The sequence below is a fragment of the Emys orbicularis genome, chromosome 11 (genome assembly GCF_028017835.1).
Source record: "Emys orbicularis isolate rEmyOrb1 chromosome 11, rEmyOrb1.hap1, whole genome shotgun sequence".
Classification (NCBI taxonomy): Eukaryota; Metazoa; Chordata; order Testudines; family Emydidae; genus Emys; species Emys orbicularis.
Window position 1 is genome coordinate 41067395 of NC_088693.1, and position 14278 is coordinate 41081672.

At 42.4% G+C, this 14278-nt stretch overlaps 1 pseudogene; it reads right to left on the reverse strand.

Annotated features, from left to right (window-relative positions):
- Positions 1-133: 133 nt before the first annotated feature.
- LOC135885793 (dynein axonemal heavy chain 11-like) lies at positions 134-13837 on the reverse strand (annotated as a pseudogene).
- Positions 13838-14278: the final 441 nt, after the last annotated feature.

Below are 14278 nucleotides of genomic sequence, written 5' to 3' on the forward strand. Positions count from 1 at the left end.
TTGTGGCACCCTAGAGACTAACAAATTTGCCACAAGTACTCCTCATTGTTTTTGCTGATACAGACTAACATGGCTACAACAATGAAACCTGAGAGAGGCTCAGTTTGTGATCTACCTTTTCATAAGTGAATTATTATTGTACAACACTGACTACAGCTACATCCTCTATAGCCATTTCTTTCACTGCTTCATCCACAGTATTTTTACTTCATCTTCCACTCTGTGCAGCTGAAGAGCTAACAGGTTCCCTAACGTGGTGTCTTCGTTCATGACATCCCTTGCCAAGGAAAGCTGAGGAAACAGGGTAAGTGTTTCTGAGCTGCAAATATACACCTAAAAATTCTATAGCTTAGTCAATGTTCCTTTCAGTTTGCAATGCCAGAACATATACCCCTGTTGAATTCATAAGTTGTTGTCAATGCCTGTTCCTGACGGCAGGGTTCTGAAGGGATTCACAGCCCTTAAGGAAGCCAACAAATGTTAACAGTTGATTCTAAACCCATGTTAACATCCCAGGTCTGGATTTCTTTATCAAGAGTCTTCATTTGTTAGGACATAATCACAAAAGGGAAAAAATATAAATGTGAACATTATTGGACTCTGAAGGCTTCATACCCTATGGGTCAATTTTTCAGAATCATTCTGGGCCAGATTTTCAAGAGCTCAGTGCCCACAATTGAGTTTAGATTTTCAAAAGACCTCCAATTCCCCACTAGACACCAACATAAAGGGCAGATATTCAAAAGTGCTCAGCACACTTTTTCTGGCTCATATTTATGGCAACTAATTACTACACTTGTTTGCTGCATCATATCTAGGAAAATATCAAGTAAATAAAAATTATTGAAATCTTAAGAACTAGTAAATAGTCTCTCATAATTTTAGATGCCTTTGACAGCCTTGCAAAACAAACATGTAAAACCAGTCTAGACATATTCTATTCATTTGCACTTACCAGTATAATGAAAAAACTAATGATATTTTATTCCCTCAATGTGCCCCAAGGAATTGGTATACAGAATTTTGCAAGGTTCCCATGTTTTGCTCTTGTGGAGCTAGCATGTGTATCTTGGAGCTTGTCTGCTATGAGGTCTGTGTAATATTCCTGATAATCTGTACAAAATATGAGGAGATTTTCAAAAGTACCTAATGGTTTTAGAATCACAAATCTTGTGGAAAGGTCTTTGGAAAATTTCTTAGCTGCTTTCAAAAATTCCCCCTTAAGGACCACTGTTGAGCTAGCTACTGGTACAAAATAGGGCCCTCAGGATGCGAGAGATTATTTCAAGTAGTAACACAATATAGTAATTGGGGAAATGATCCCCTTTACAAATCTTCTTAGCTACCTATCCATTTGTTCAACATGTATTTGTTTCCATGGAGTTTTCAACCAGTCTTTAATACTTGTGTAAAAAATAAAAAAATAAAAATAAACAAACAGCACCACAACACACTATTGGCTATAAACACAGACTGCGGCAGCTGAAGATGAAAGCAGGGTTTCCAACTCTTCAGCGGGTTTCTGTATAAATATGTATAATGAGCAAATGCAACAAAATAGTTTTCAAAATTTAAAACCTAATCATGCTGAAATATAATCTGAGGATTTATATTCTTGATTCTGTGTGCTAGAATATTCTGTGTGTTATAGAAAGAGAACACTGCCTACATTTCAGAAAAGAATGAACCAAAATTCAACACTGATGTAAGCAAGCATAAATCCATGGTGGTCAAAAAAGTTATTCCCGTTTATATTGGGGCTGAATTTGGCCCAATAGCTTTAAAAAAAATTAAGGTAAAAGTTTGACACATCTACATAGCTGAAGATAAGGTGTTAATACTCTTTTCACACTACACTGTGCCTACTTTCTGCAGCACATTCTGTACGATACTATTGTATCACCCAGTTTGGAGAAGCCTGAAATAGAGGGATATAAGGAGAATTATGGATATTCTCTCAACTCTGATTTCCTTGTTTAAGATTAAACATTAATCTAATTAAATGTAGGGTTTAGGTATTTTCATGGATTTTCTTATTTAACCACACTCTGACAAAAAGGAAAGCTCTTGCTAGAAACATCTAAGGGCTTGTCTACATGGGGAAATTGACCAGCATAGCTCTTCCAGAATTAATGTTCCACTATAGCTGTTCTGGAATAACTCCGCAGGTGGAGACTATTCAAAAATAAAAGTGACTTTATTCCAGCATAATTACTCTACTCTACAAGTGGGGTAATTATTCCAGAATAAAATCCACACCAGGACATTATTCTGGAATAGATAAATTATGTGGAATTATAGTGTAATTGTTTTTTTGAAATAGCTATGCCAGTCAATTTCCCCTTTGTAGACAATGCCATAGAAAATCTACCTATCAGTGTGCACCAAAAGGACTTCTTAAGATTCAAACCACACAAGAGAGTATAACAGCTCCTCAGGGTCCATTGCAATCTACAGTATAATGCAAATAAATACTTAGGGACTCAAACAAATGTCTTATTGACATAATAGGCCATAATGGCTCTGAATCTGTATCTGTTTTGTCATGGCCTAGGAATTTTACTTCTTAGCATGCAGATTATTAACACAATAGACCATAACGATTCCAGGCTTAGAGCTGATGCTCTCCATTTTATCAAGGCCTACTTATGCACTCCTTGTGTGGATTCTTGACATGATTGACTATAATGGTTTCTTCAGAAATATTCTTTATCAACATCACAGCTTAGCACTTGCACAATAAGGGCCACATCCCCTGCTACTGCCAACAGCCTCCAGGGAGATATGCCAATTTACATGCCAGCTGGGAATCTACTGTTTTTTGGTTTTATAACAACAACAATCAAGGGTATAGTTATGGCTCATAATGGGCAAGCTGCAAAATGTTTGGAGGCTTGGGTCAGATAAGAATGCACAGCATCAGATGCTAATCTAAAAATCTTTTGAAGGTGTCCTGGTTGCCTCCTCCCAACAGGGCCCAGTCAGTGTGTTCCAATCCAGGGTTACTGTCTGGATCCATATTTACTGCTGGCAAACCTGGACCAAGTTTTAAGTGAGTCTTAACTGATTTATGATTTTGTGTGAAACCACATGTAAATTGGTGGTTTGCATTTGGAAATTCTTCCTGAAAGTTAGAGGCTTGGGCTGAATTTTGCTTTGCGATTAAGAAGTAGTTTGAATTCAAAACTCAAAGTAAAAATCAAGTGGTACAAATCTACACAAACCAAAACCAATGAGTTTTAACAGTTTGGGTATATGAAGGCTGCAGTTCTGACTTTCTGCTGTCAGAATAGCAATAGGGTTATGATTATACGTGAATGTTACAGAAAATCAAATTTTGAGAACCAAGCTTTAAAAAGATTTGGGTTCAGTTTTAAGAAAGGTTTGAGGTTCAGACTTGCTTATAATTACATGAACCAGTTTGGTTTGCCCCTCCCCAAAAGTCAGGAGGATCTCTTGCTCCCTACACCTGCAGAATGCTGTTTCATCAGCAGATGGGAAGCAGGAAATGGACTGTTTGATGTTACTCTACAACAGCAACTCTACCTTATTACAGAGCAGAATTGATGGGCACGGGAATCAGTTTTTTCCATTGCTGGATATCCAGGGGATTGTGTATGGCCTTGATTGCTGAAGGTGTAATGCAGGAGAAAAGGAGGTTCCTCAGAGTCACTGATAGGGTCTCTCCTAACCCAGGATAAACGCAAAGTTGGGAGCCAGGTCAGTGACCTAGCAGTACACTACAGAGATCTACAGGGCTCTGCTCCAACATGCCCAATCCCAGATTTCATAGTTCTTGTCCTTCAGAATTGGAGTGCTGCAAAGGTTATTCCTCCTGTGGTGTTGGTGAGTTTCAAAGCATCATCTCCCCTGGCTAGAAGAATGCATGTTACAGGACACACAGGAAAACAAGAGAGCCTAACAACTTCAACAGACACATTAAGAAAGCCAGCCCCAGTGGGAAACATTATCTGTCTGAATCCATAACAACATGCGTTTGGTTTTTGAACTTCTCTAAATTTCAAAGTGATTACACTGGTTCTCAAGAAATTAGTCAAAAGAATTTGCTTCCTCCCTGACACTTTACAGCCCTCGGCGCTATTTACAGCCATATACAGTGGTTCAAAATGCAGAAAATGACATGCCCCAAACTCTAGCAGTGCCTGGGAATACCACTGCAATGATAAAATCACTCACTATCAAGTACCAAAAAGGCTCAAAATCAGCCAGGCAGTATGACACCAAAAGAGCATACAGTACTGTATGAAGCTTTTTCTTTTCAATGCTCTTCATTGCTTATTCATGCAGATGCCGCTAATGCAGACACCGCTACTGCATTTTCATCTGAACCAGGGTTACGATAATGAACTAGTAGTGCTTATTTTGCAAGGTAAGTTAAACCAAGTTTGAACTCTTCACTCGTAATAGTGTACAGTTCACAGATGGAATCATCCATAATTGCTTCTTAGACTAGTTCAGAATTAAGTCCAAAGGTCCAGAATATTTGAATAAAACCTGAACTGCATATTTCCAAGTTCCTTCTTCACCCGTATCACTGTTTTTAGTACCTTGTATTTTGACAGTACTTTACCTCGGCCACTTGAAATGGCTAACTTGCCATACAATATATCGCCTTAGAAAAAATGTTCACCTCCTTAATTGCTTCATGCTGCCTTATACATCTGGTATACAGTATATCCAGAATCCTCTATATATCCAGTGCTCCATACTTACTAGTTATTCCAATGCCTCCATAATATTCCCAGTTCCTGTCAACTCAAGGAGTGAGACTACACACCTAGGAATCAAACTTGATTCTTTTATGTGATAACACAGAGTGCTAATCACACATCCACTAGGCTTAACCCTGTCTAGTCTTTTACACCCCAGCCCTGCCATTGGCCTACTGGGTGACCCCCACCCATCTGTAATAGTGGGATAATGACCCCTTCCTTTGTAAACTGTTTTGAAATCTCCAGATAAAAAGCGCCATACAAACGAGCTAAGTATTATTAGCGGTAGTAATATTATCTTCATGGACCAGTTTGTTCAATCAAAATTATTGCTTCCAACTGGAAAATCCCCCACCTGGAAAAAACCAGCAGCTCAATCTTATGTGTGGTCTTACCGGGTCATACACTTTAAGTTGGCGGCACTGTAGCAAGACTGGAGACTGTTCCAATCAGATTCAATGGAGAGTGTCAGTGCCCCACTCATCAATGCCCCTTGGCTTGATGATATTATGAGTGAGCAGCACAAAGCAGATAATCCTAGAGAAAGCAAAATCCTCATATGAAGAGCAGCCTAGCCTCATAGGTGAAAATGGCACAAGATATGGAACACGTTCAGGTACACATTGCTTCTCCGAACAAGGAATAATACTTTCTGTACCGACCCTCATCCTTTTTCACACTCTACATGTTCCCTAAACTGCCTGTGGAGATCAGTAATGCATAAAGATAATGGAGGGTGGGGGAGATTGTGAAGACTAGGCCTATGCAATTCACTGATTTTGGAGTATTTTCTAATGCAAATATATAAAGTTTGATCACAGTCAAAAATGCTGTATTACTTTTGCTGGAAAACTATTATAGTAGCCAAACATTCTATTAGACGATTATTTTATAGTGCCCAGAAGAGTGCTAGGTACTTCGGAGAAAACACAGAGTAGAGAGGTCCCTGCCCTGAAGGACTTGCTCTCCAATCTAATTAATAAACATGACAGACAAATTAAGCTATAGAATACGCCAGTAAGGAGGAGTAGAAAGAAGGAAACAGATTACGGAAGTGTGAACACACAGTTACTCTGTTAAAGCATACTGTACATATACCTTGGTAGGCCAAAGGGTTTCTTTTAATTAGACTAATTTTTGCAGGTAGAGCTGCAGAAGTGAGTTTTTAAGAGCTATTTGAATTAGACAAGACATGTAGGGCAAAAAGTTATTATGGAAACAAGAGTTTAACTGGTTTTGAATACATTCTTGCTCTTCTTCTATTCATGAAACCAAATCTATTCTTGGGACATTATGCAGGTGAGTAAGTGTTTTAATTTTTGTCTTTCTATGAAGCACCAGATGTAGGCTTAATTGCTGGACACAGAACACTGAAGTTGGACCAGTGGTGTATTCCTAAACAGCAAATCCTGTGTTCCAAAGAGGAGAAATTAGATGGGCCAAAATATGTGTCTGCAGGTAGAGAACAGTGCAAAACTTTCAGTTTGCCTGGCCCTGAATCACAGATGTCAGAGAGCATTACATCTTGAAAGACTATTTATGATGGAAACAACAACTGCTATTTTATGTCAAGAATTATACAAAAAGTTTTTCTTCGGGTTTCATTTATGTTATTTCATTTCTTGGGGTTACAAAACCACTTATTTTAGGCTGTAGAATCTGTACATGCACAGCTTTGCATGGGCAATTTTTGCTCACTATCACTGGTGCATACAAATAAATTTACATATAAACTATACATTCATAAAACCCTCAGTGTGTGTGCATATGGGGTGCAAACAGGTTTTGGATTCTATCATCAGTATAGAAATGATAGTGTTCAATAACTATGTAAGCACATTTAGACTCGTTTTAACTAGGAAAAAGGTGTGTTCTTAATTCATGTTAGCTAAGTTGAGTTAACTATCCTAGAAAAGACAAGGCAAATTGTAGTTTTCACATGAGTTAGCAGGTGGCGCTAAAGACTATGGGGGAAGCTTAGTCTTTAACTTGGCCTGCTAACATGTGAAAACCACAAACTGCCAGGGGCAGCTTTAGGCACCAGCAAAGCAAGCAGGTGCTTGGGGCAGCCCATTTGCAGGGGCGGCAGCCGGCAGGGATCCAGCAAGGGAGCTGAGAACCAACAGGGGGCCCTGGGAGCTGTAGTTCCTTCATTAGCTCCTGCCTAGAGAGCCAGCCCTGGAGCAGGGAAAGAACTACATTTCCCAGCATTCCCTTGGCTGCTATCAATGGGAAAGGGAGGGGGAGGGAGTATGGTAGCTGAAACCTCATGCTGCAGCTTGCTGTGAAGGGAAAGCTCACTGCTAGAACGGGGAACAAGTGTGCCCAAGGAGTAGAAGGCTTTCAGAAGACATCCCCAGCCTGGATTAGGGATACTGGTGTGACCTCGCCTGTAAGCCCCCAAAGAAGGAATTGGGTAGACTAAATGGACAGTGCCCCCAAAGCCTAGCAAGGGAGGTAGGTGGATCCCACTAGAATTTAAAATGAAAAGTAAGGGAGGGGAGGCTCTGGACCTGGGCAGCTTTAGATATAGTACCAGGCACGTAGGAGGATTTCCACTTCTGAGCCATGGAAGCAGAAACTGACTTTTCCTTTCCAGATTTAGCTAATATTCAGAAAGGGAATCTAGCACCTGCCTTCCAGAATTGAACACCCTCAAAATTCAGGAGTGCTCAGGCTCAGTTTGGGCGGATGTTACTTCATTTCTCCCAAATCAAATATACTGATCCACTGTAACTTGCTGTAGAAAAAGTAGGATAAAATTGAGCAAGAAATGCTTCCCAGTGGTTATTTTCAACTGCCATTGCCATTTTTTTTATTTTTGTTTGTTTAAAAGGAAGACAGTGATATTGCATTGGCAAATTCCCCATAGAAACAAAGAGTGGAACAAAAGAATAATAAAGGCACCTCAACTTTTCCTCATTTATGGAGGACAGTCTTATAATATGCATCCAGATATCCTCCAATCACACAAGCTGAAAATTGTTCCCCTTTACTGCAGTTCTGTAACCATATGGGAACCAAACCTGTCTGTGTTCTGTGCACATCCAAAATTCCTGCTGAACGACCTGCCCTGGGAGCGAGTTACCAGTGACCCAGGGTTGGGGCAGAAGGAGGGTGCAGGTGGGGGGGTGGGGAGAGCCCAGGGCTTAGGCGGCAGGGGGTGCGGGTGGAGGGGGGGAGAGCCCAGGGCTGGGGCAGCAGGGTGTGGGTGGGGGCACTGGTGGGGGGGAAGGAGGGGAGCCCAGAGCTGGGGCAGCAGGGGATGCGGGGGGAAGCCCAGGGCTGGGGCGGCAGAGGGGTGCGGGGAGGGGGAGAGCCCAGGGCTGGGGTGGGGGGCAGACAAACATTTTTTTGCTTGGGGTGGCAAAAAAATGTAGAGCCAGCCCTGCAAACTGCATGTGTCTACTCGGATTTTTACCTCAACTGAGCTAACTTGAGTTAAGAACAGATGTTTTACTTAGTAACGGCACAGCCTTAGAGTCCTTTCAAAAAAAAATTTGCCCTGGAAATTAGTGGGATTGCAGAGGTTATTAATCTCTGCAGAATTCAGCCAGGTGCATGTACCTAGCTTTTTTGAGAAGAGGAGAAGCTATAACGTGGGTTGTAGCAGGAAGAGCGCCAATCCAGAGAGTTCGGATCTGGATCTGAACTGTCCCATAGTTTGGGGATGTAAAGAGCTACAGTCTGGTTTGGATCCATCTCTAAACTGTTTAGCTATTTTGGGTTAAACCAGCACAGCCCGGATTAGGTGCGCACCATTTCACGGGGAGTTCAAGGAAGGATTAGGGCTCATGCCACTCCCCTCCTGCACAGAGAAATTGCACAAGTTGCACAGTCCTTCCAGATGATGCAGCCCACGCCACAGGCTTACTTCACTGGCGCATGTGCTGGGGGAGAGGGAGCAGGGCTATGACCTACTCTAACCTCTTCTATTTGGGGAAATGTGCACTCCAGGCATATCCCTGCACTCCTCTGAGTTACTGCCCTGGCCCTTGCATGGCCCATAGAGCAGAGTAGCAGCTCTTCTATGGTTAAGGCTGATATAGTTTGAGGGAAAGCCCCTTACCGCAACCAGTCTTAAAGCTATATAGGACTAGATAGAGAGCAACCTTGGGAGGGCTAGGGCCAGTGTAACCCAAACCAGCTCAACGAAGCTCACCAATATGGTTCTTTTCTGTCTGGACCCCATCACACCACTATGTAGTCATCTGGGCCCTTTTCTCCAATCACAGGGTACGAGTCATTCCCATTGAACTCAAAGGGAGTTAGTTGTATCCTGTGGCTGAAGAATCAGGCTCCTGGAGTAGTAGCTGCTTCTACATGAGGCAGTCCTTTTTCCTATTCAGCATTCCCACTCTTGTCAGAAAGAATAAATAGATTAGAGAAAAGGAACAGTGTGACGCTGGCAGACCCGGTGGCAGCTCATGCCAAGTCTCCAGGCCTCACTGAACAGTGACAAATGCACAGCTGGAAACCAGTCTGGCTCACCCAAGTGTTAGTATTGTTAAAATAGATATTAGAAGTTTTAAGTGTGTTTTTGAACTTTATGAAATGCTTTTAGGATGCTGCATGTATTAAGCCTACTTACAACATCGGTAGCCCATGTTATAAGGTAATGTTTAAATGTTTGCCCTGTAACTATAAAAACATTCACTAAGATTGTAAATCCCCCACAGTCAGGGGAGAAGCATTACCACGTGTGAAATACTAGTTTTCCACAAGCGGTATTATCGCCTCCCCTACAAAAAAAGGTCTACAGACATCAGCCAAGCCATTGTTGACAAAAGACTCTGTTGATTGCTTCTCCCACACCCCTGAAGAGGATACATGCACAAGCCCTTGTCCCATTACAGTTTGAACACTGGGGAAAGGGAATAAAAATGCCTGCAAAGGATAAATTGTTATCCCTGGGCTGCATGAAGGCTGAGGGGCAAAGATGTAAGCATAAGCATGGCGTCCCCAGCTGTTAGCTTGGGTTAGCCCTAAAGTACATACCGAGTTTGCTTATTACAGAAGTTTCTATTATCTTTTGAAACCTAAGGCTGTAACTCATTTGTAGGGCCCTACCAAATCCACGGTCCATTTTGATCATAAATGTCATGCTTTCAGATATTTCAATCTGAAATTTCAGGGTGTTGTAATTGTAGGGGTCCTGACCCAAAAAGGAGTTGGGGGAGGGGGTTGCAAGGTTATTGTAGAAGGGGTTGTAGTACTGCTACCCTAAGTTCCCACTAAGCTATGCGACCGTACAGCAAGCTATCAAGGACCGCGCAGGCAGGGAGAGGCCCCTCTCCCCCGGCCCCAACCCTGGAGCTGCCACAGCCGGGGAAAGGCACCTCTCCCCCAGCCCCAGGCTGCTATGGTGAGAGAGGGCTTAGGGGTGTCCTCTCTCCCCTCTGTATCCCCAGGGAAGCCTGCAACCCAGAGCCCACACCCCCAGCCCCACCCCAGAGCCCACACCCCCAGCTGGAGCCCTTGCCCCCCCCCCACTCCGCAACCCTCTGCCCCAGCCCTGAGCCCCCTCCCGCACCCAAACCCCTCATCCCCAGCCCCACCCCAGAGCCCACACCCCCAGCTGGAGCCCTCGCCCCCCCATACACCCACCCTCTGACTCAGCCCTGAGTCCCCTCCCACACTCTGAACCACTCGGCTCCACCCTGCCACACATCACCTCCATATTGGTGCACATAAAAAAAATTCGTTCCACACATGGATGTAAAAAATTAGAGTAAACATGGCTGCTACCCTTATTTCTGCTCTGCTGCTGGTGGCGGCACTGCCTTCAGAGCTGGACGGCCGGACAGCGGCTGTGGGCCCGGAGTCCAGCTCTGAAAGCAGAGCCCCTGCCAGCAGCAGCACAGAAGTAATGATGGCCTGGTATGGTATTGCCACCCTTGCATCTGCAGTTCTGCCTACAGTGCTGGACCCTCTGTCAGCAGCCGCCACTCTTCGGCTGCCCAGCTCTGAAGGCAGCAGTGCAGAAGTAAGGGTGGCAGGGTATGGTATTGCCACCCTTACTTCTGCACTGCTGCTGGTGGGGCTCTGCCTTCAGAGCTGGGCGCCTGGCCAACAGTCGCCGCTCTCCGGCCGCCCAGCTCCAACGGCAGCGCAGAAGAAAGAATGGCAATACTGTGACCCCCCCTAAAATAACCTTGTGGCCCCCCTACAACTCCCTTTTGGGTCAGGACCCCCAATTTGAGAAACTCTGGTCTCCCCCATGAAATCTGTATAGTATAGGCTAAAAGCACACAAAAGACCTGATTTCACAGTCTGTGACGCGTTTTTCATGGCCACGAATTTGGTAGGGCCCTACTAATTTGTGTGTATGTTGATCTGCTTTAACCTTGTAAATAACTCATTTATTTTTCCTAGTTAATAAATCTTTAGATTGTTTATTATATGATTGGCACAAACGTTGTCTTTGGTTTGAGATCTGAAGTACAGTGACCAGGGTAAGTGACTGGGAGTAACCTGAATATTACTGTGATTTTTGGTGTAAGGTACCATTTATCACAGAGACAAGCTTTCCAGGGTGGCAAGGTAGATCATAGTGCCCCAGGGGACACTATGTTAAGGCTGTTATAGTAATTTAGGAGTTCACATTTGTTACTGGGTTGGTGAAATCTAATTATAGAACATACAACCAGTTTGCAGTTTGTGCCCCATTCTTTGACAGTCTGCCCTGAGGTAGGCGCACTCAGTCATGAGCCACTCTAGACAGTTTTACAAACAGAACCAGAGTCTCCCTCATACCATTACTATTGCTACCCTGAGAGATCAGTTTTAGGAGTCAGAATCTTTGAGTCTTCATGAAAGTGAAGGAAAGATGCTGGAAGTTGAAGTCAGTCACTGCACAGTCTTTCCTCACACAGCTATGCCTGCATCTCACCATAGCAAGATCAAGCAAGGTGATAATTGTATCAGACTATGTGAGGGCTTTGCCCTAAAGGCAGATCCCCTTATTCTTCCATTTAACTATTATGTATGTACATACTCATACACAGTACAGATATGCACAGACACGTGAAGCAAAGACAGAAGGAAATAAAAACTTCTCTTTTAATTCCTTCCTGAATGTTCATTACCAAGAAGTACAGAATCCCTCTTTTTCTAAACGTCAGGTACAAACAGATCATCAAACAGCATATTGATTTATTTCTCCAGCATCTGTTTTTAATCATTTTTGATTACATGTTCATTCAAAAATATACCGTTATTCAAATGAGAAAAATGGTCTTAAAAAACATGCAATAACCACATGGCACTAAATAGAAATAAAATGGGATTAATTTAAGGGTTTGTTTATTAATTCTTAAGAAAATGGTCTAAAGGGCCCCTAATTCCAACTAAATCAAACCACAACTCATATCATGAAGTTCTCTCTCCTCTTTTGTTAAGTGAAGCAGGAAGTAAGAATTAAGATTAGTGCCTGTATTTCCCATTATGAACACAACTGCAGAGATGAGGCCTTACCTGTACAAAAACCACCATGTCCCACACAGACTTCAGTAGAATGACATCGGCATGGATTGTTTCAGCTGTTTATATTCTGGCACTCTTATTTCAAAAAGGTCTGCAAGTTTCCTGAAGACTTTTCAACTCAACCTCCAGTTTTGCAATGTCTTTCGGGGTCTATAAGGATGTAATTTTAGAACATCTTACCAACAATGGACTAATGCTTTGCATATACTTTTTAAGAGACTCTAGATTGGTTTGCCCAGAATTCTGCTCCATCTGTCTACCTTTCTATGTCATGAGCAAGTGTCATGAAGACACACCAACTGGTGGGGACGGGAAAATGACCTGCATCTTATCCCAGAGTAAAAGGGAAGATCAGAACATCACACTGAGGTGTTTCATCAGGAAAAGAAGTCATTCTTCCAAAATATTCAGTGCCTGCCAGTGGGAGAAACATTATAGGGTGGAAGGTAGATGGCCTCCCCACTGTACTGGGTGTGCTCCACACAAACATGAGGAGGGAAAAAGGGGACAGGGACTCACCATTTCCTCATCCCTTTGGCAAGAGGTGCACCTATAGCGATATACAGAGGGTCTAACAAAAGTGTAACGCTCAAGAGTACCAGTAAGAGATGGATATTTATTTCCAGATCCCAGCCACATGATACAGGTCACTGACACAAAGTGTTTCATCCCTGTCATGCAGCTGAGTCAGTACCCACCAACTCCAGAGGCTACTTTTACAGTCAGAGTTGTTCCCTTCAAGTGCAGAGATGGCAATTGTGACTGACCCTTGCACTGAGTATACAAGAGGTATTATCCCTCCCAACTCCCAGTTTCTCTGCAAGGGCCAGTCACTCTGTCCCATTAGAAGCAGATACATGCTTCTTACCTACTTTGAACCAGAATTTGGCCCAGGAGCTTGGAAGGGGTGGGGTTAAACAAATGCTTTCCCCCTCACCCCAATGAAAAAAAATAAATCAAGACCTGAAGCCCAATTCTCCCAAGCAACCCTGGAGCAACAAACCAATTGGACGGGGGAGAGGGGGTGGAGGGGCGGGAAATGCTGATATGATAACAGACGTCCACTTTTAGGCTTTATATCACAACCAAGCTTGCAATTAAAATGTATTTTAAAAATCAGGAACATACTTCAATAGCAACATTTTAAAAGAATGAAACTAGACTCTCCCTCTCCAAATCTACAGACTACAGTATTTTGAGGAAGAAATTCATGTCACCTTAATTTACTGATTGTCAAGTTCAGAAAAAGATTTGGGAATCTTCTTCAAGACAGTGTTTCTCCCACAGGGTCTTGGGGACAGACCTTCCTGGTCACATATACTTGAGTAAATCCCTTTGTTTAAAGGTCTGTTTTTAAATGATAAACCCATTTATGTGTCATATTATTTATTGTTACACTATAAAGCACTTGGGTGCTTGAAAGAATGGGCTATGTACATCAATAAATGTTAATGTACGCTGTCTACTGACTGCAGGCTGCAACTATGTTTTCCAGACTGTTTACAGTGATGGAAGTGTCATAGTAATTTATAAAAGCAATAGATATTTTTTACCTTATCCATATACTTGTAAGCAAAACCTAAATAGGGCTTCATGTTTAAATCTATTGCTAAACTCATGCTGTTTAACATAAAAGATACAATGTATTTACTGAAGTAGGGCTCCTTAGAGGTTAAGTAGGTGATCCATGGAGACTATCCCATAACTTTTCCTTAGCTGCCATTCATTAAATATGTTCCATCTCATGAACCATGAATCATTTCATTTTTAAGCACACTTTTATTTCCTTTAAATTTACCTAAAATTTTATTAGATTCAGCCTGTACAGCCCTGACAGACAGCCCGCATACATTTAAAACATTCCCAGTGGAGAAGCATAAAACATTTAAAATCTATATTTGATCTGACAACAGCAGCACCACGTTTGAATTAGAAACAGATTAGACATAATTGAAGATAAAGAGGACGCAAGCGTCACTCCCATTTTGGTGAAGTGGGCTTTAAATTATCAGATTCATCCAGAATACATTACCAAGAAACATTGAATTGTTATCTTTAGA